Genomic DNA, 23,135 nt, shown 5'->3' on the forward strand with positions numbered 1-23,135 from the left:
TTAGTCATAAGATAATTTTGGTGTTTATGACCATATGTCTGTGATGATCATTACTCAGAGAAACACGTAATGCCAAAAGGAAAGACATCAAGATTATAACAAAGCCCAAAACAATAAAAAATAAATCTAAGTTTGGGAAGGGAGATGCACACATTTCATCCTTGCCTAGACATGACTCATAACAACTCTCTGCTTTGTGCAGCCTGGAAAACTGCCCCAGTTCTTCATTCCCTCACATCCAGCTTTTCCCTTGCTTGCTCACAGGCCATGGCAAGTCACAGTTTTACATCTATATCACTTTCTGTGTGCACAGCTGGAAACACTGGCATGTTCTTCAAGGACTCACATTATGCTACTCTTACTTTTTGTCTGCTAATCAGGATGCAATCTGATCCATTTCCACTATCTCACCTCAGTGCATGCTACCTGGCCAACTGGAAACACTCCTGCCTTTTGTTTCAATGATGATGCAAGAAGAAATTCTTATTATTTTACGGAGGCACAGAGTGATTAAGTGATTTGTTCAAAGTCAGCAGCAGAGCCCACAGCTGAAGTTGTAAAATCTGAACTGCCTTGAAAAACAGAGAGTTATTCATTTTCTGTCTCCTTGATAACTCTGATGTTACATGGCATTTTTCAGTGATGGCTGTAGTACACTTCTTTTATCTGATCTTAATGACTGTATTCCAGATTTGTGAATAGCAGAATAAGGGGAGGAAAATATTATAGAACAAGTTTGCTTTTAAGCTTAAGAAAAAGCTGTGGACTAATTGCACAATAAAACTTCAGGGGATTATACAAAAAACTACTGCATTGTATACATTGAAGCTGAAAGGAAAATACCTTGTGTACAAAGCAAGAATATTTAGCAGCTAGAGCTACAACCAAAGAACTAGTGATAGATTTATTTAAAGGTATTTATCCAAAATCTTACTAAGAGATTTTGATCAGCCTGGAGACATGCTCTTAGAGGAATTTCCATACTTCTCTAGATTTAGAATTAGTTTTGAGAAGGAATTCAAGAAGAGACTGAGGCCTTTTATCCAATTGCAGTTACCACAAATTCTCCCACCCCTCACTCCTGCCCTTGACAACGCACATCTTTCTGTAGGGCATCCTCAAATTCAGAAGAACAAGAGACCAATTCACAGCATGCATATCTCTTAAGCACCCAAACCAGAATCATGAAAAGCTAGTTTCTATAGATAAATTAGTTTCTACAGAGAAATGCATTAGAAAGATGTGAGAAGAATCATTTTCCAGATACAGAGGATTGAATTTGAAGATTCCTGTTGTTGTAATATAGCCAAGGAGAGCAACTTCTCTTCTTCCTGTTTGCAATTAGAAATCATATGAGTTGAAAAGTCATATATGATTTAGAACCAATTTCAAACTAAGTTTGAGTAAGTGCAGCTCTCAAGCCTTTCTCTCTTTATGCTGTATGTTTCTGAGATGTTTCTCAGGTTTTTTTGTTGTTGTTTTTCCTTGCATTTTCCCTATATTTTTAAGGGCCAAAAAGCCTTTTGTACCAATACAACTATTATTTCAGAAAAACATTAAGTATTCACAATATTTTAAATTATAAAATTGCTACATGAGAGAAAAACATTGGCTTCTGACTGTGTATTTATTCTTTTTGCTGTAAAAATATGTAAACTCCATTGACTGAACTTTCTTTTTAAAGCATTTATTACTGCATTTTATTTGTATACAATAACATGTTCAGCTAAGCAGTTTATAGTGAACAGCATTACCATTGGGTAGACTTTCATGCTGACAGTTTAGCCTGGTTAATCTCTAGTGGTTCACAGAGAAAAGCTCATTACATCAAAAATAAAGTGGATTTTGAATAAAGTACACCAGCTGTCCCTGTAAGCAGAGAGTTGAATAGAAATTAGCAATGAGGGTAAGAATTAAGGAGCTAACATAGGTGACAGTGTCGTGGGTCTGTACTACAGGCCACCAGGAGGAAGTGGATGAAGCCCTTACAAACAGCTGGAAGTAGCCTTACGATCCCTGGCACTGGTTGTCATGGGGTACTTCAACCATCCTGATATCTGTTGGATGAGCAACACGGTGAGGCAAATACAGTCCAGGCAGTTCCTGCAATGCGTTGATGATAATTTTCTGATGCAGGTGGTGGAGGAGCAAACGAGGAGTGTGCTTGTCCTGGACAGACTGGAGAGTTAGACAGGGAGGAACCTGATGAGGTTTAAGAAGAGCAAGTGTAGAGTTGTGCACATGAGGAGACATAACAGCATGCATCAGTACAGGTTAGAGAATGACCTGCTGGAGAGGAGCTCTGTGGAGAAGGATCTGGAGGTATTGGTGGACAACAGGTTAGCCATGAGCCAGCAGTGTGTCCTGGTGGCCAAGAAGGCCAATGATATCCTGGGGTGCATTAAAAAGAGTGTGGCCAGCAGGTTGAGGGAGGTGATCCTTCACCTCTACTCTGCCCTGGTGAGGGCACTTTTAGATTACAGTGTCCAGTTCTGAGTTCCCTAGTTCAAAAAAGACAGGGATTTCCTATAAGGCGTCCAGTGGACGGCCACAAAGAACAGGCCACAGCATCAGGTGGGGAGTTTGATTGGGGCGGTACACTGTCAAAGCGTAACGCAGGTGTCCTAAGGTGAGCTCAGGGAGGCCAGAAACCTCCCGAGGAGCAGAAGGGCAAAAGCTTGCTTGATCTTGACTTTCAGTATGAATACAGACCGTGAAAGCGGGGCCTCACGATCCTTCTGACTTTTTGGAACATCTACCATATGAGGAAAGGCTGACTGTCCTGGGTCTCATCAGTCTGGGGAAAAGAAGACTGAAGGGGAATCTGATTAATAAATCTGTTTATAAATATCTGAAGGGAGGTGAGAGCCAAGTGGATGAGGCCAGGCCAGGATCTTCTTTGTTGTGCACAGCAATAGGACAAAGAGTAATGAACTAAAACTTCGACATAGGAAGTTCAGTACTAACATGTGGAAGAACTTATTTATGGTAAGAGTGATGGAGAACCAGAATGGGTTGCCCAGAGAGGCTGTGGAGTCTCCTTCTATGGAGATATTCAAGACCCATCTGGACACATACCTGTGTGACTTATTGCAGGGTACCTGCTTTATCAGAGGGGTTGGACTCAATGATCTCTTGAGGTCCATCCAACCCCTGCAATTCTGTGATTCTTTGAAATAGTAACAACGAATGGTATTAGTGATAGGGACTGAATTCTGGTTCCTACATAGTCTCAGTGTTCAGGAGAAGATTCTCTCCAGCCTCTCCAGAAATGCATACCCCAGATTGTGTGACTTGCACATCATTTGTATAGCCTTTTTTCTTTTCCTGTGCTGTAGCAGCAGTTTTCCCTGCACTCTTCTCGGGCAGCTATGTCCAAACCACATTTTAATCTGCAAACATCTCATAGTATGGCTGAGAACCTGTCATTTTTGTGGGCTGCTCACTCTGCTCTCATATTTCACTTCTGTCACTCCCTTTGCTTGCTCTGCTGCTGCACAGTGATATTACCACCCCAAACACCCTCCACTCTTCATCACAAAGGGATCTTTCACCTTCTTGGAGACTAGCGCTAGCTAGGTATCTGTTTGGTCAATGACTTTACAGTACCTGATTTACATTTTGTACTTTCTTACAATTAAACACCAAGTATTTCAGTATTTTCCCATTTTCCACACAGAAAACCCATAGGTAAAATCAATTGTAAATCATGCAATCTCTCTTTTGTAAAAACAAACAAAAAACAGCAAAAACAATTTTGCAAAGAATTTACAAATCCCAGTGAATGTCACTGCTTTCAGTGGTCTCTGATGGAGTTATCTTTCGGCACTGTCCTGTATGGGACTGCCAGATCAAGACAGAGAAGGGCCTTTTGGCAGCACATCCACTGAAGAACAGTTTTCCTCCTGCAGGCTGGCCTTCTCACACAGGCATTTCTCTTGTTTGTGTCACAGATTTTTAAAGAAAGATCCCATGGTGAGGGACACTCACAAATGAATTTGTGCTAAAGCACAACTATTCTGACCCGTTTTTTTTTTCATTTCCTCCAAAGATTAAGAACTGCTAGTGCATTTCTCAAATGAGTCTGTACTCATTTTTCCCCTTTTTAAAAAACCACTGTCTTTCAGTCTTCAATCTCGAAAGTAACATTTTCATTTTTTCAGGTAAAAGCAGCCTGAGATGCTGTAACTATGTACCTCAGCTGTCCCTAGGAAATTCAAAGTGCTTTAGCTAAGCTATTCTCACTTTCAATAATGTGGGTGTTTGAAATTAGCACTTGTCACATTTATCTTATGTTAGAATGGTAACAAATGCATCACTGAAATCATGACACTTTAACAAGCTGCCAGCATAGATTAGTATACCTAGCTTTTACATGGCATTTTAGCTGTGAATCTCAAAACACGCAACAGAGAATCATAAGCAACATGCCGTTTAGCAGACAGGAAAGACTGAAAGACAGTATGCCTAAAAAACTGCAGGCCTGCCGGAGCCTGCTCAGAAAAGCAGTTCCCAGCCACAGAAAACATGGTCAGTAATATTCTGAACAAATTCAGAAATTTCACAAGCTCCTTGCATCTGTGTCTAAGGAGCAGGGTTTTCATATCACGTCATGGCTATTAAGCTCCTGGTGCTGCAAAGGAGAGAAGGTAATGCACAGTGCTCCCTACAGGAATACATTTCCCCAGGTTGGCCTTGTCCTAGAATGTTTTCAATTGATATCTCACCTGGAATGCTTTTCAGTTTTAGCACATCCTAGTGCCATATTTTGAAACCTTTTTAAACCTCATCCTATTTCTGAAATCACTGGAAATTTTCCGAACTTTCCGTGCAAACCAAGATTCTTAACCTACAATGTGCTCCATATGAAAATGCAAGAAACTATTTTTAACTGCTCTACATTTCTTTAGCATATGATTACAACCACATTGGTTTTTAGCCACTCATTTCAGTCCACTGTTCTGTAGAACATTTTTCAACAGCGTTGGGAATCTAGAAAGGTCCTAGTTAACTGGAAGTTAACAAATATTCCAGTTTTCAAAAAGTATAAGATGACCCTGGAAATCCTTCAATCTCATTTCAGTACCTTCAAAAATTATTCTGAGAGAAGATTATTCTGAGAGTTATTGAAAAACACTGTACAGACAATGCAGTCAGTGGTCATATCCAACATGATTTCATAAGAGAAAAGTCCTGTTTAACCTAATTTCCTTATAAAACCAGGTTTCTCATCTCCTGACCAAGGGAATCCAGTAGATATGACTTTTTGAAACAAGGTTTTTGCAAAGCTTTCAGTACTGTCTCTCACAGTATGTTTCTGCATAAACTATCAACGTTTTTATAAAAACTCAAATACACGCTAAGTGAGTTCGCATAAGATATTGATTTACAAGGATGTGTGGACTGTTGAGGGCAGAGAGATCCTTACAAATTAGAGGGCTGGGCACTCAACAGCCACATGAACGTTAGAAGTTAGTATCAGATTCTGTACCTGAGATGGGACAATCCTTAATATATATAGAGTGGGGGATAAGAGGTTGGAGAGCAGTCCCACTGAAAGAGATCTGGGGACTCTGGTTGATGGCAAATTGAATCTGAGCCAGTAGTGTGCCCTGGCAGCCCAACGGGCCAACCGTACCCAGGGTGCAGCAGGCCAAGCACTGCCAGCAGGTGAGGGAAGGGGCTGTCTGCTCTGCTCTGTGCTGTGCGGTCTCACCTACAGCACTGGGTGCAGCACTTGGCTTCACGATGTAAGAAAAGCATAAAACCATTAGAGAGCATTAAAGGAGTGCTACAAAGATAATGCAGGGTCTGGAGAAGAAGGTGTGAGGAGAGGCTGAGGTCTCTGTGTGTGTTCATGCCACTTTAGCCATAAGGAGGCAAAGAGCTGAAGCTTGGCTTTCCAAAGTCGCCACCTTTTGAAAAGATTTGTTTCAAGTCATCCTAGTGAAAAGGTTTAGAACAACACAATTTTAACTACAGCTTTGAAGAAGTATTGGTAAAGCAGACTTGGATACCCAGAAGTAAAGTTCTTGACATCTTACGATAGGAAGAAAATGCATAGCATACAGAGAACCATCACTAGGCTTTGAACAAATAGAAATTTGGTACATTTGAAGGACAGTTGAAAGAAATCTCAGGGAGGACTGTAGAACTTTCCAACATCTTTACATGTGGGTATGAATGCCTCAGTACTTCTGCCTCTGTCTCATTAACATCTGTAAATTTGCTGAGGCTGGAGAAAGGGTACGTATGACATAGCTTAGACTAAGTCTTTTAGCTCACATTGTAGAGCTAATTCAAGCTGATTTGGCTGGTTTAAAAGTAGATGGGATGAGAATAAAAATTATAATTTACACAGCATGAGCAGAGAGAGTAAAATGAAAAACACTAAAATCTATTTTTCAGTCTTTGAATTTTAGAATTTCATGGCAATAGCAGAGTCCAAAACTGAACTTCTGTTTACAACCCAGAATTAATTTATCAGGAAAGAAGCACAGAGAATACACATTTTTAAGGGGAAAAAGTTAAAAACATATTTATTTTATCATTACAATATGTAGGGCTAACAGTTTGAAGATTTAATTCTCATATTCTCCTTCACAATTCAATCCTATTTAGCCCAAGCTTTCCTGAGGTGCATCACTCCTAATTTACAGCTGTTGTGTCTTCTTCCCCACAACGAAGCATGGTCATGACTTGCATGTCTAGGAAATGGAAGAATCTGAGAACCAATACAACTGCAGTATTGGAGAAAAAAAAAAAAATAGTTCAACAATGAAAATGTTTCATATGGATAATCCTTTTTGTTGTTGTTGTTGTTGTTGTTGTTGTTGTTGATTTTGCCCCCCAAAAATCAGATTTTCAGCTAGCTTTAGTTACAAGGAGCAGACTTATTTTTACCGGTAAAGGGCCAGCAGCTATTCTAAACAAATTTCTGCAATTAGTCAGTAAAACAGCAATTAACGTTATCTAGCTTGATACCAGTGTGGAAGAAATAAATACTTCTAAAGGAATTACTTTGCAAATGATCAAGTTACTATACTTCTTGTACTTTAACTTCTAATTTGCCAGCATGACATACAATGCACCCAGAGGATTATGAACTTTGGCTCCTAAGTAATTTTTTTCCCCTTGAGATTTACTTATAACATACAAGTGCATCAAAGTGGAAGCATTCAGTAAAATAGATTTAAACTTCACATAGCAAGCACTAGCTGTCAAAGAAGCAATGAATATAACTATCCATGTTTGTATGTATACAATATTATGCTTATTAATTTGTTGCTGTCTTTTTATTTATCTGGTGTTTTGATGTACAACAAATGACTTGAGTTTTTCAAAACTTTGGGAAATTGACAGTTTTTTTTTGGCTAAGAAAGGAAAAGCAGAAAATAAAAGATAAAAATAAGAGTGTGGCATTCAAAAGCTTTAAAGGTACATTAGATAGTACCTTCAGATCATCCCAGTCTTAACTATGTCTGAAGAAAAGAGAATGGGAAAAAACAGGAATCAAAAGTAAAGAAACAAAAAAAATACAACTGTGCGATGCAATGTTACCTATTTCAGCAAATGCAGCATTTTTCCAGCGCTCTTATTCCCTGAACTACACAATACTTAGAAATAATAGAAGCAATTTCAAAAGCCATCTATCTTGTCTTAAGAAAAGGGAGGAGCAAGGAAGGGAAACTTCTTTCAGCATCATAATCAATATAAAATAAATGCATTAAGTAAAATTACTAAGCAGATACTCAAATCAGTAGGTTACTATACTGAACAGATATGCACATAAATAAACTTTTTTTGTTTTTGTTTTTGTCTTCTTTCATTCTTATAGGACTATGATTAAGAAAAATAAATTTTAAAATTATAGTTTTTTTCCTGTTTTCTTTAAAATAAAGAGCAAAAACAGTGAATATATAATTCCCATTGAACAAATTAAAGAAATTTTCTTTGAATCACCAGCAATCAATGCATAGAGAATCAAACCCCCCTAAATCCACAACTTTAAGAACTTGCCTTCATGAAAACATAACAATCTGAAACAGTGAAATAGCAACAGCTACCACCCTCCCATGGTTCATTCCTTCTGATTGCATAAAGAAACATAGTCCTTTCCCGACTGTCATCTCTTCTTCTGCAAATCTGCTTCATTGGCTTTCTTTACCAGATATACTTAGCTCCAGTGCAAACTCATTTAAACAGATCTTAAAGTAGCCATCAGAGAATCAAATCTGAGGCTCAGTGGCTCTAGATATGTAGCTAGGACAAAGTGAGACTCTTTGGTATGAAACTTCTTGATTAGGATTATTTTCCAAAGTTCAGGTAGCCCAAGGAAATGAAGACTACTGGCTCTTTATCTTTTTTTTTATCCTCATTCATACTGAGTAACCTGGAGATATAATTTATGATGGATTCACAAACAAAATGGTCAGTGGTTCAGCACAAACCAAACATAAGCAGACATATTTCTAAACCCGCCCGTCATGCTGCTTACACAATCTGTTGATCCACTGAACAAATATATGTTGAAAGATTAGGCAGAAGTTGACTGCCATTCAGTAAGATAAATGTAGACTAGACTCATTTTCTGCCTGACTTAACATTTAAGAATTTGTATTAAAGGAGAGGGGGAGGAATCCCAGCCACCTAGATTTTTGAAATGAGATTACTCTGCCAAGGACCTCACACAGAGGTCTTTACCAGCCCTCTTTCATATACTGAACCATCTGTTTTCTTAAGAAAATTGCTAGGCAAGTGAACTGGTACTCAAGGAGCACTAATTCTAGCTATTCAGTTTTTTTTTCTTGGCAGGAAAGAAAAAAGGCAGAAGGATGAAGTTGTATGGAGTACAGTTGTAAATGAAAAGCACTAGCTGTGCCGTCAGAGTCTTTGTTATACTGCTGTTTCACAAAAGAGTTGCAGGCTATGGAGCCAGAGTGAAAACTGAAGATCATTAACTGGGAAAAAGCATTCATGTTGCCTGGGGCCATCTCCTGGTATACAGTAAAGCTAGACTTTACTTGGCTTATACTTGCTGACACTCCTGTTTAGAGAAAGCAACAGGCTCCCTGCAAAGAGTCTCCAGGTGAACATCTTTCACCAAAAGAGGTACGGCTTTTTGGAACTTGAATCCAACAATATTTTGATTGAAACATGATCTGTTAGGCTTCAAAATAGCACCCAGTTGGAAAAGAGCTTGTTTTAAGATTCCATCATGAGACCTGGCTCACAGTGTCATTTCAAACTTTTAGCAGACCTCTATGCTTAAGTGGGTAAGTTTATAAGTGCTCCAACAAATTTAGACCATCTCAGGTATATCACTGTCATGGGGCATTTCCTTTTATTACAAACCAAAACATTCCAACAAAAGGAAAAATTTTCTTGTGTATATTTGAAAAATTCTGAATATTTCAGGCATGTCTACGATAGAGTCCTAAGGGCACACTGAAGATACATTTTGACTTTGGCTTTTGATTTTAAAACAACGGAATAGAAAATGTAGTAGATTTCCAGGTTTACTGATGTTAATGGGAACATTTCCATAAGTTTTAAGATATGCTATATACTATATATACTAAATATACTATATACTAAAATAAAAAATAAAAAAAACCTCCTTCAGCTGCTCAGTGTTTGAAAGAAACCCATATGCTTCTAGGAATGCACCTTATTGCAAGGTGCAGTCTACCTCATGTTTCTATCTTGTGCCCATAGGACTTTCTGATTTAACTCAAACACCAGGCATAACACAAAGAACTGAAAACATTATCTGCTGGCAGAGAGAAATTACTCAACATCTCAGCTGCTTCCAACCCATGACATCTGAAATGCACTTGTAAAAATTTGAGAACAAACAGCAATTTTCTAAGCATCTTCATTCTATCCTTAAACTTTCACTCAATTTTTCATACATAAGCTTTGTCAGAAGCTGGCTGCATATGGATATATCCAGCTTCTGCTCTCATTCCAGCTTCATAGGAAGAACACTTCCTTGAACCATCATTGGTATGATATACTTGGGTGCTTTGCTACATCACCAATAAGAGCAAACATCTTTTCCACAGAAGTGCCTACTTCCCTTGTATTAGAGATGCCACTCTCACAAATTCAAATTTTTTTTCATTATTATTATTATGGAAAGAAGCTCTTCCACTGTTAGAATATGCTTAACCTAGCCCATCTCACTACATCTAGTTTAAGCTTTCCAGTGTGGATCTTGTGATGCTTAGCATAGGATCCATTTTATTTGCTTGTTTCAACAAGTAGAAGTTAGAGTGCTGATTCTTGCTGGACATTATGTTAAAACTGAAAACATCATCTTAAAAACATGAACTCATTGTACCAGCTACAGCAAGCACTGTTTTAACACTACTGCGGATAATTGCATCTATCTTATGTGCAAAAAGTACAAATTCATTGTAAAAAGTGAAGCATTTAAGCAAACATTGTTTTATCTGTAAATAATAATGCAAAAAATATAACAACAAAACCAGTTGTACTTGATCTAATACATTTTATATTATGGCAGTTCTGCTGCTTTGCTCATGACTTGTTCTCCCTGGATCTTTGACTTGCTATTGTGGTATCACATACATGACAGAATTTATGTGGACTTGGGTACTACCATGCTTTATTTTCCAGATGTGTTGCTACTGCAACATAATGCTGATCTGATTTTTGGCCTGTCACAGGGCTGTGAGCTATTTAGAGATGATGCTGTACTGCATGATCCATATGGAGCATCACAACTTAATAGCAGACAGTAGCCAATTCTAAACTGGATTGACAGTCACCTTTCGAAGAGGATATTTTGTAAAGCTGCTGTACTGTCTCAAGAGGGGGAAAGCAACTTTGTTACTAGCACTCAACAGCTTTCCTTAGTACCTGATCTATTCAAATAAACAGATAGAAACTTTATCATATGACTTTCAACTTTCGTATATTTATTTCATGTTTTGTTAGTGAATCAAAATTCAGACTGGTTAATTTGGAGGACACAGTCAATTTAAATCTCCTTCTCCAGAAACACTTTCTCATAAACAAAGATCAAGAAAAAATGAGCAGCGTGTTTCCTTCAATTCCTTGTTGTTATGCTGCATTTGACAGCAGTTAACTTCACATCAACACTTCTCCTGTATATTCCCCTACCCAGGAAACTGTCATTGTTCACCGCAAGCAATTTACTATCTGAGTTCCTAAAAGAAATTAAGGAAGTGGTGTTTTGCTATTGACGTACTGAGAAAAGTCCCCAGGAGGATCTCTTCTCAATGTAAACAGCAGGATTTCAGCTCCTTCATCTTTCACCTAGTAGAGTGATGAAAGCTCATTTTATCGGATAACATTTAAAAATCCTACAAAGATATTTTTTTCTACCCTGTTTTTTCTTAAGTATAAAAATTAACACTGTCCCTTTGCAGGTATCCTATTATTGTCCCAGTATATGCTTGTTCTGTTTCATTAGAAATTTGATTTCCTGTTTTCTTTAAGTAAGGTCACTATCAGAAAGATCAGAAAATAACATCTGGTGCTCTTGTATGAGATATCTGAGTGTAAATGTCTGATGGTTTCATGTATGCTCATTCCATCCAAGTGAAAAACAATCACTGGTTGTAGCTATTAGGAGTTTCTTTAAGGAAATAATTCTAACAGAATTAATTTGTATTTAAAAGATATTATGTTTCTCAGAATTTCTTCAGTTTTGGCCTGTTCTGGTAGAGAAAAAAAAAAAAAAAAAAAAAAAAAAGGTCAAAGAGTATCCATTTCAGGTATTGTGTAATTTGGCAAAGAAATGAAAAAAATCCACAACGTATCAGAAGAGGTACAGGAAAAAGCTGCCTGGAAACACACGTAGAAAAAGGCATCTAGCATGTTTAGGACAAATGTTTCTTCTTCATAAATGAGCCATCCATGATAAAATAGGCAGATATGTTTGCTGAATGCATCACAACTACAGATCCTTGCTTTTCAAACGTCTTGGTTATTCCCAGAAAAAAACAGCACGTTATCTATTTCTAGATACTCTAAGCCAGTATTTCATAGGATTACACACTGGCTTAATAATAATAAAAAAGGGAGACTGGGGGAGGAGAGAATTACCAAACAGTTTAAACCCTTCGGAGAGAAAGTAATCAAGCACTTAAGATTTGTTTGGCAGTCCTAGGCTTTTCTTTTTAACCTAGCTACTAAAATTATACTAGAAAAAGAAAGCTACAATATGGTTCTAATGAATTCACTGGGGACAGTTTGCATTTTGAAGAAAACATAAACTTGACCATCTGGATTAAGTTATAGCAGATTGCTAGTGTTTCTCTTCCTTCAGTCCCACGTATATATCTAGCAACATTATATTTGGCACAGCAGTAACCTGTGATAGGTTCTGTGGCTCATTTGAAAGCCTGCTGGTACCTGCTCCAAACCTGAAAAGTCAAATGTTAATCGTAACGATAAATTACAGTCAAAGAAAGCATCATTTTCTATTTTATTCTGTTTAAGATTATCACTACTACTGTTTCTTCTTTTTTTGATGCTGCAACATATGTTTAGTTAGTAGTCCCCACAGACACCCAAGTCTGTATATTAGGCCAGTTAGTGTCTAAAACGAGTACTTTACACAAAGAGAAAGTACCTGCCCATAACACTACAATTATTCATGAGCTTCTAGGAGTGCAAAATATGCATAATTCAGAGGAGCTTATTTGAATTCATCATACTTTCTCCACTCTCCTCAAGACAGATGCATGTTCCTTTTTTTTTTCCTTTCTTCTTTGCTGAATGGAGAAACAGACAAACTACAGCTTTTATATTAAAATTAATAAACAAACAATTATGAAACCAACAAATAAAAATACCCAGAAAGCACGTAAGACATGAAAAGGTTCAATGGCTAAGGAAGTAACTCAGATCTTAATTCACCATAAGCTACTTGCTCTTTACCAAACACAAAGAGATTATGTACATTTTACAGCCACATAAGGGTCATATTACTAGAAAAATCTTTCATTTTTTTTCCTGGAACTAGAAGCTGGGTTTGCCAATTGCAAAAAGCACGAATTTAATAAGAAGACCCTTACTGCACCACATAAAGACTTTGTGGCTCTAAACACACTTAAATGCAACCTCTAAGGGATAACAAAAAAAATCTTGCTTGAAATGTGGGAAGGAAGTTGAGTCTCAAAGCTTTACCCAGAGAAGGAGTCCCACAGTGTTTTAAAATACCTGACTCAGCAGAAGGTAAGCGGCAGCACAAGGAATATATTTATATGTCTTGAGAACACAGCACAGGTCACCCTGTTTTCTGTTTCCACTGCAGTGACCCCTGAAGCTTGTGGAGTAATTTGTTCAGCTGTGTCTACAAGCCACATTAAGCACCACATTTCAACTAGTAGGCCACACTTTATCTTTCTGACAGTTTCCAATGCATAGTTTTTGGCCTACAGTCATTGATCTGAAGAAAGAGGGTTTCTGCCTTAGAGAAACTTTGACTTACAATTGATAACAAATTTAATCTGTGTATCTCAGTGTCATAGTAGAATGTATGTTGTCTATTTGGACAAGAAACAGACTGTTATGACAGCTGTAGTTCCAAGTGATCCTATTCAGGATCTCCTCTGGTCTAACACGCTCCATCTCAATACAAACATACCACCAACTGCAGGGCTAGAGTCCTCCCATGTCTTCCCTACTGATTCTGTCCAGGGGCAAGCTGTCCTGCAAGGATGGCGTTTATAAGCAACCTAGTCTAGATGGAGGTGTCCCTGCCTATAGCAGGGGGCTTAGAACTAGATGATCTTAAAGGCTCCTTCCAAACCAAACCATTCTATGCTTCTATGGGTAAGCATTTTATTGCCTAGGGAAAAGAAATAATACTTATTTTATCTACCTTCAGAAAACTGTCATTTTTAATTGACTACAGTGTTCCACTTCAATAAATTAAAAAGAAAAGTAAATAACTGTCAGCACTTTTCCTATGGAAGGTTCTAAAAAATTATTTTTAATTTTAGAAAAAAAAAAAAGTAAAAACATTAAAATCACCAGTAGCATGTTTTGTTTCTGAGATCCACATTGTAACATCATTTGGAGCAAGCTTGTGCTTTCTATATGACCACAAGTTGCGCCAGGGGAGGTTTAGGTTGGATATCAGGAAAAACTTCTTTACAGAAAGTGTCATTAAGTACTCAAATAGGCTCCCAAGGGAGGTGGTTGAGTCAGCATCCCCCCCTGGATGTGTTTAAAAACTGTATGGATGTGGTGCTCAGGGACATGATTTAGCAACGTTGTTAGAGTTAGGGTAATACGGCTAGGTTGTGGTTGGACTTGATGATCTTTAAGGTCTTTTCCAACCTCAGCAATTCTATGATTCTATGATTCTGTGTTTCCAAGCATTGGCACTAAGCAGACTCATTCCAGTGCATACAATAGTTCTTTGATTGCTCAGGTTAGACAAAAAGCATTTAGAACAATGCAGACACAATAAGAGTATAAAAATGGTTAACTAATTTTGTAAGAATAAAAATAAGTCTTCCATAAAGTCAGTCCTGTGTAGAAACGCTGTGCTTGCAGTTAGGGAATAGGCATCCTAGCTTCTGCATTTGAGGAAGTGATTTATACAGCAGAGCTTTAAGAATTCTTGAGGTTGGAAACCACAATGGTATTTTTCAGGTATAAATTCCTTCCTCATACAAAGAGGAGGAAAAACATGACAAGAATTTACAGCCCACTCAAGATGAGTCATACTCTTGGAAAAGTTAAAATTACCATTTCTTTTTTCCTCTATATAAAGTTGTCTTTTCCAGCTTTTCTCACCCCAGCTGATTGGCACCTTAACTTCTGTTTCCCCTTTCCTGTCAAATCTCCTCTCCTTCTAATTCAATCTATTGCTATACTACTACTCTTGATGTCAGTTGATATACCTAGCTATCGTAAATTAATGCAGGTTACTGCTTGTCCCACTACAGCAGATGAGGAGTACATAATAGAAACTGAACAAGGACTACAAGAGGAACAATCACGTAAAGAGGAGGGCAGACCCTTTTGTCACAAGAAGATAATCCTCAGGAGAAAGAGCCACCCACTGATCATTCTGTCCGTCAAACTTCTTCTGCCTATCAGGACAGAACACAGCTCTCCAAGGACACACAGCCAAAGGAGAAAAAACAACCATTCCTGTATGAACTGGTTATATATTGTTATATAACCAACTGATGACATATATATATATATATATATATATATGGATATCTATATATATATATCCATATATATACACATACATATATATATATACACACACACACATATATATACATATACATATATACATACATACATATGTGTATGTATATATATATATATATATATATATATATATATATACACACAGATAAACAGTGGTTTCCATTCCTGGAATTAATCAGAACTCATCTTGATAGGTACTAAGCAATACTGCATATTTTAGAACTTGACCCTATCTGAGCAGATGATGCACAAAACATCATCAAAAAGACCCCCCCCTTGATCTAAAATGTCAGATACCTTAGATCTCTCAATCTCAATCAGTAATTTTGTTAAGAAATTGTTTTATGAGAAAAAGGAGCTAATGGGATGCCAGAAGCCTTAGTAATAAGGCTTACTAGGATAATGTTTCTTCCTTAGTTTTGACGGTCATAAAAAGAGCCTAGGGAGAAAAAAAAAAAAAAAAAAAAAAAAAAAAAGAGGATCTGAAGCTACAGAACTAGTGGGGTGGTTTTATGGGACTGATACAAGAAAAGAGGCTGAAGAATAAATAGACGTCAGGAACGTCTGGCAAAAATGCATAAAGGAGAATATCATTGATGGATGTGCATATGTCAGTTTCCCCTTGGCAAACCAAATAGGACTGCTAACAAGAAAGACTTTTCCAGTTGGTTAATTTTTTTCCTGAACAGATTTCCCACTCGATGCCTGAATGGGTAGTTATGAGACAGCAGCTCTCTACTCACAGCAAGAAATCAAGTACATATTGATTGCACAACATGACATTCATTGCAAAGCTAACAGAAATAAAACATCTCCTTCTTCCAACACAAGATACCAAAAGCTGTAGCTTTGTGAGCTGCCGAAGTTCAGTAGAGTGGGATTTCATACCATCTATAACTACTTTTATCTAAAGAGGTCAGTCCTGATTTATGAATTCTTGCAGAGTAATCCAGCAGCCCAACCCACTTATCACCGTGATCCCTCAGTATTGGATAGGAGAGGAGTGGATATTGTGCCTATGTGAAATCCCCTAACAAACAGAAGCCAGGGGGAAAAAAATCTCCTCACCTCTAATTAGAGACATCTGAAAGGGAAATTCTTCAGTAAAAAGCTCAGGACTGCAGCAGAAAATAAATCAGTGAAAGATCAAATTAAAGTTCCTTATCAAGAAGTGGAAACTTGATTGCTGTGGGATACTCAGACAGCTGCTAAGAGCTGAAGCTGTTCTTATTGTTTAATTTCTGTTTTGTTTCATTTGGCTTTTGTAACATGAGTTTCTTCTCACTGGCACAGCAGCAAGCTACCTCCCAAGGAGCTGGAGAGACAGTCAGATAACTGGCAATGTTTTACTTCTGACTGAATGTCTTGCTTGAGGCATATTTTCAGACTTTGGATGAAAGCATGGGAAATTGCTATGATAAGCCTCAGACTTTAAAGCAATAGTGTAGTATACGGGAAAGACACAATAGCACATATTGTGGAACATTTCAAAGTAACATGGCAGAACACTATTTTGTTCCTGACAGAAGAAGATTTTGCCACTATATATGAGATTAACAGAACCCACACAATATGAAACCCACTTTTAAGAATATCTACAGTACTGACCCTAGAAAAGCAACAGCAATAGTTTGAGTGATTTTCTGCAATTTTCTGTATTATTTTCCAGTTTGCAAAGAATAAGGGGGAAAGCATTTTCAGCAGGACTACTAAAGGTATTTTTGAAAGTGAATGCCATACAATATTCAGCAGTTTGTGACACCAGCTCATATTAGTTCCAAAAAAGGACCTACTGAAGTCACAGCCTGACATTCATATTCAACTTTGTCCAGAGCAACAAGAGACCAAAAAATGTACACTGTTCAGTGTGTACTGTGAGGCAAAGCAGGCTTGAAAATTCAGAGCTTCTCATTTGGCATTACAGTTTCGATGCTGCAAAAATAGAGGCTTCACTGGGGCAAATACCTCATCCATTACCTGTATCCAGTTTTCAAAGTCTCCAGCATGACTTACAAAGAGTTAATCATCAACATATCTGCTCTGGAAGTTTTCGGTTTTTTTCTAGATATTACATTCTTGAAAAGAAAGGCAAAATTCCTTACAAGTAAAGCTGTTTTTCTAGGAATAGGGAGGATACTCATTGTACCTACTTTTAGCTTATTTTCATTAGAACAATCCAAGTAGGCTGGCTGAGAACCAGATCATCCAGGTCTCTGCCAAAAACCCATTACATTTTAACCACAGCAGTTAGCCATCTCTTGGCTGGATAAGACCATTTCTCAGGAACTTATCAAGCATGCAGATAAACATTTTCTTGGATATTTGCTCTTCCATTACCTTCTTTCCTGAGGGTACTAAGAAAAATTCAGAATAACCAACAGTGTGTCCTGGCTTTGCTGTATGTGGTTGTATAATACAAATGTAATTTTCCACCCAGTTCTCTTCAATCAAGCATAAAGTCTTGGCTTACCTTTCTGATTTTAGATCTTCATTGCTGTTTGAGTGTGCTATTTCTAACAGATATCCATTTCTTCTGTAAATGGAAAAGTCTTCCCTGAAGGCAGAAACATAATGTTCCTCTCCAGTACAATCCAGTCACCTTCCTCTTCAACAAATAAGCCTCATACAAAGCAGTTCTTCGCCCCGGCTGGACAGAAGCAGTAGAACTGGGGTGCTCCATTTCTTCCCCTGATGTGCTTCAAATCTATGGCAGAGCAGCTTGCTGCAGGGAGGTGAGGGAGATGACAAGATTGCCATTAAATTAGCTGACACTTCATGAGCAGAAGTAGCAATACAAATCCAACACCTGATGCCACCTTACAAATGCGACTCTCTTCCAGGCCTTTATTTCTTCATTCACCTCTGGAGCATCCTGGACAATCCCAGTCTTCAAACAACACTTCCATTATTATGTCCATTCATCCTCTCATCCACCTCTGGGAGAGATTATTTATACCACTCCTCCAATCATGATTTCCCACTATCAACACTCTCCTCCCTGAAATCCTCTTGGTGACTCCTCTCTTAATGGGACCCAAAGGCCATCCTCCTCCCTCAGCACCACATCCAGCACCCCAGCTCTCCCCAGGGCTGGCTGCATGCTGGAACCAAACTTGACCCCACCACCCAGCGGGCATGTTTTGTTCACTGTGCCAACATCGCCAGGAACCCACTGGGACAAAGCACATGGCTCCGTCCATAGGCCCAGACTCACCAAGGCCACTCCTGCAGCCAGAGAAGACCTGGCTAGCTCACTCCAATCTCATAGACAAGCGACTGTGCAACAAATCTGTCCAAAGGAAGAGCTTTGCATCTCCTCCCAAAGCCTTTTGTTTCAGATTGCCCTCCTCCAACTTGTTGCAGCATCAAAAGCCATAAGAAGGGCCGTGCTCTTGCTTTAGCCCTGCATAGAGCCTAAAAATAAGCAAAAAGCTTATAAATAAAGCTTCTCTCAAGAGTAGCTGTGAGACATTTCAGAGAATAAAAGCTTTCTGGATAACTGGACCAAGCACTGTCAGATTTTGCCTCATAGAAGGTGATTTTCGAGAACAAATGGTGGAGACTAGGCTGGTTTGCTCTCACATGGAGTATTGGGAAGGTACAGGAGAAGTATATTTTGGCAAAATCTAGGAATGCTCAGATTAGCTGTCTCATGAAATTCAACATCCAATGGAAACAATTAATGGAAAGTACGAAAAAAAAATCCTGGATTGTTTTAATGAATGACAGCGAACATGACTCAGGATTAATTAAAATAATTGCTGGGGCTAGGAAAAATGACACCCACAAAATTCACCACCCACTGATATTCAACAGGATGCAGTAAATTAGAACCATTTTATGACATCTGGAATATTGGAAATTTTATCAAAAACTGGCAAAAAAAAAAAATCCTAACATAGTGAGAAGCACTGCAAAGAAGGCAGGGAAAGAAAAAAAATATAAAAGAACAAGACTGGTTAAAGAACTTGGATTTTGTTTTTCTGATGTTGTTATTGGCTGTATTTCTGTGATATGAAAAATGTGACCTGACTCAGACTGACCAGAGCTTAGGTATACAATGAAGTCTTTGAACTAATTACAGAAAAAAAAAAAAAAAAAAAGCAAGCACAGCTAGGTGCCTTGCCTTGTCTTTTGCTGGAGCTCATAAAATGTTCCAGGATGAAGGGTGCTACTTATGATCTGCACATCTTTTCCAGTCATGAAGTGGTGGCTGAGAGTTGGTTTGCCTGAGTTGTTTTTTCCCCACCAATCCTTCCTCATACCATCCAACTGTCCGGAGCAACATTTGGTGTCCTCCAGATGCCTCACAAACCAGTGTGAATTTTTGCTCTTTCCATAACAAAACAAGAGCTTGCAACTCTGAATTTCTGACAAGAAGCTTTTGCTTTTCTCTCAGGATTATTTCTTACCTTCTCATGCTGTGTGGTATAAGCAGCTTGGCCTCATTAAAGCTGGAGTAGGCAAGCAGGTAAGGGTGTTCATAATCCCATCAATCAGTAGTAGTCATTTCTGGATACTGTATCATCCCATTTATGTTTGTTAGAAAAGGCAAACTCAGTTACTAGCCAGGGCACATTCTGTCTCTTCTATGTTCTTTGCTCACTACAGGCATTGATCTGTATGGAAAACCCAAGATTGTTCTGGAATGGCAAGGTTTATTTTGAGAATGCAAGAGTTTGTAACACCTTGGAAGATGAACAACTATTGTAAATATAGAATAAAGGCTCAAGCATCATGGCTTTTTAGTTCCTGTACTTGTGTTTCACAAGAAAAGACGTGGTACTGAACTGCATAATTTACACACAAGGTGTTATAACTAACTAGAAAGATAATGCCCCAACAGGTTAGCATTTCAGACTGACATATATACATGTGCATGCATTCAAAATAGGGGCCCAGAGAGCTCTGTAATGTGAAGTGCTCTTGATCCCTTTCAAATGTGCTTTTAAATCACAGGGAAGCACCTGTTTGGTTTCTGCTTCTCTACCTCGACTCCCTCAGTGAGGCCACTCATTTTCCCTAATCAGTTGTGTGAGTGCTAGTAAGCCATGTCGGCTTATTTACATCAGCAGGCACTAATACAATAGGAAATAAGAATATTGATTTCACTCAGATCCCTGGGCAGCCATGAGTTATCAACAGATTTCAGCTGAGTTTGAAAACAGTAATGCTCTTGATTGCAAAATGACTTTTTCCCTGTTAAAGCCCTCCACGCACTCACTTCTGATCAGTACGTCACTCCGACTCACCCATACACATTCCTCATGAGGCTTTGCACCAGCTAAATAAAATCACAAGCTCAAAGAGAATGTTGGCCTTTATTTATTTATTTTTTAAATTTTGTGAACTACTTCTACATATCCCCTCTCAGAAAAGTCAGCTCTTATTAGAAAGCCCTATAAAACAGGTAAAGTACAAGATCAGAAGGTAGCTCCAGTAGAATGACAGAGGATGAGACTCACTGCGTATCACACCATAAAGGACACGTGGATTTGTTTAAATAAGACGATAATGAGTTTCCTAGTGGCAAGGAATTGCATACAAAAATCTGTAAGAACTAAAATACAACCGAAGACTTTTACACTCAGCAGTTACAATACAGATTAGCTCCTTTTCATAATAACTGTTCTTCAGATCAAATGCCCATTATGGATATGCACACAGAATGAAAATGGCCACAAAGCTGTTCCTATTCTGACTAAGGCTGGGGCAAATGGAGGCAATTATCAATTTATTCATTATTAGCTTTTTAAGCCATACTTTAGTTCTGCCAGTAAACCTTTACATACTAACTGCACTAGCATAATTTAAATACGTGGTAGCTTTTGTTCATCTTTACAATGAAATTTCTGGATGGACCTCTAACATCTCATCTCCAATCTTCAACGAAGAAAGAGTGAGGAAAGCAAAACCTGTCACTAATGCTTAAACTTCTCAGAGCAGGCTGGCTACAGGCATAGCTGGGATAATCATTTGTACCTTCCTTCAGCCACACATAATATAGTCTTTATTCAGCAAATAGCAAAGTCATTTCACACCATGCCAAAGGTCAGCTTTTGCTGTATTAATAGCTGCTCTGGGAGGGTCAGAGTTGTGCTATCCTACATTTTTTCCAGGGCCTGGAGATGCAATTTCCTACAATCTGCAGGCAATTTCCCACCAATTTTCTCGGGGAGCTAATAGGCTGTGACAGGAGATGGAGCTAGCAAGCAGCAGGAGGCTTCAGTAAAGACAAATTGCATCTCTGCCACCTAACTGGGCAATCTAGAAAGACAGAGTTTATAGCTTTGTAGTGTTACTGGGCCCCATGCTAACAGCAAATCACACAAGCTGCTATCTGAATTTTATATTCTTTTCCTTCCGAATTAGTTATCACCACATTATCACTCCACAGCATTTTTTCTACACATGACAGCTAAAAATGGATAGTGTGTGATTACTAGTTTAACTGTCTTTTAACTAGACAAGTCTTGCTAAACATAATTCACACTCAGAAACAGAAATACACAATCTCACTTTTATGCTCTGATATTTTTGATTATTTTCATACTTGTCAAGGTACAAAGCAGATGCCTGGAGAAAGGGACTGACTTGTAAGCTCAATTCAAATGAATTATGCAGTGCAAACTATGGGAACATTAAAAAAAGCAAGCAAACAAACAAACAAAACAACCCACAAATTGCTGCAGTGGGAACACCCATGGTGGTTAAAAAATAAAATAAATCTCCACTAATCACATGATCATATACAGTACAAAATGAGAGCATAAAATAGCCAAATATCACTAAATTCTCCCTCTATTGTAACAGTGCTTGAAACATAAAAAGTGAAATTCAACAGTTGACAGCCAACTAAAAACCAGCCATACAACCACCCATTTACCTTATAGATTTAAAATGCTCTAACTAGCAAGGCTTAAAGAAAGTATCACCATACCTATTTTAACAGAAAAGAAACTGATTTCAATCTACTAACTCTAACTCTCACTTAAGATTAAAAAAAAAAAAAAAAGACAATGACTCAAAGGCATATAACACTACCAACTACTGCAAGTTATATCTGTTGTATCTGTCACTACAACTCCCCCTTTCTATTACAGCAAAACCAGGTGAACAAATACCGCAAACAAGTTTCATTACAGTACCTTGTATATCTGTATGTTTTACTTCAAAATATAGAAGAATAAGTTTATGAAGGCATGGAGATATGCAAAGAAATTAGGTAGAATTAAAAAAAAAATCCATTTAAATTATTGCTGTCTTCTGGCAGATAAAATTAGTCTGTGTAGAGTACAGAGCTGTATAAAAGTTTACTATAATTCAACACTAAGGATTTTCTTTTAATTACTTAAGTGACGGAAAAATGTAAAACTACAGTGAATAAGTGTTAAAGTTCTCTAAAATTAATTTTGAAACTCTCAAATTTCAACTATTCATCATTAATATCCCCATTTAATATTTGTGGCTTTTAATAAGTTAGTTAGCCAAAAGTATTGGAGAACTGGGAAAAATTATAAATAGAGTACCAGTTTGCACTCAACAAAGAAGATTATCTGCATAAACCACAGACACACACACAAAAAAGCTAACAAAACAATACAAAAATTGTAAGCATTTCTTTAAAAAGATTCACTGATGAAACAAAAGATTCCCAGGAGAGAATCTTGAGTTTAGCAAACTAAAATTAATGGTTTCTCTATGCGGTTTTATAAACTTCATGAGGTATACATTCAAAAACTCAGCTATATCCTAGATTAGTGAATAATCCCTCAATTGATGTTGGAAATGCACACCTCCCGTAATTAACAATCAAAGACAGAAAAATAGGAGCATTATTCATGCAAAAGATACTAAAACGTTTGCAGAGGACTAATACATATTCAAGAGGCGACACA

General features: G+C 37.8%; 1 protein-coding gene across 2 annotated transcripts in view; it reads right to left on the bottom strand.

The window, feature by feature from the left end:
* Positions 1 to 23,135, bottom strand: part of LOC104915097 (TLE family member 1, transcriptional corepressor) — a 137,281-nt gene that overhangs the window by 38,512 nt on the left and 75,634 nt on the right. The window contains exons 20-22 of one of the 2 annotated variants that reach the window (XR_014880288.1): positions 19,650 to 19,856; positions 18,452 to 18,651; positions 17,708 to 17,959 (exon numbers count right to left, since the gene is read on the bottom strand). The gene's annotated coding sequence lies outside the window, so the exon portion shown is untranslated. The remainder of the gene's footprint in view (positions 1 to 17,707; positions 17,960 to 18,451; positions 18,652 to 19,649; positions 19,857 to 23,135) is intronic. The other variant, XR_014880289.1, reaches the window with a different exon arrangement.

Source organism: Meleagris gallopavo, chromosome Z, assembly GCF_905368555.1.
Source record: "Meleagris gallopavo chromosome Z, MGAL_WU_HG_1.1, whole genome shotgun sequence".
Classification (NCBI taxonomy): Eukaryota; Metazoa; Chordata; class Aves; order Galliformes; family Phasianidae; genus Meleagris; species Meleagris gallopavo.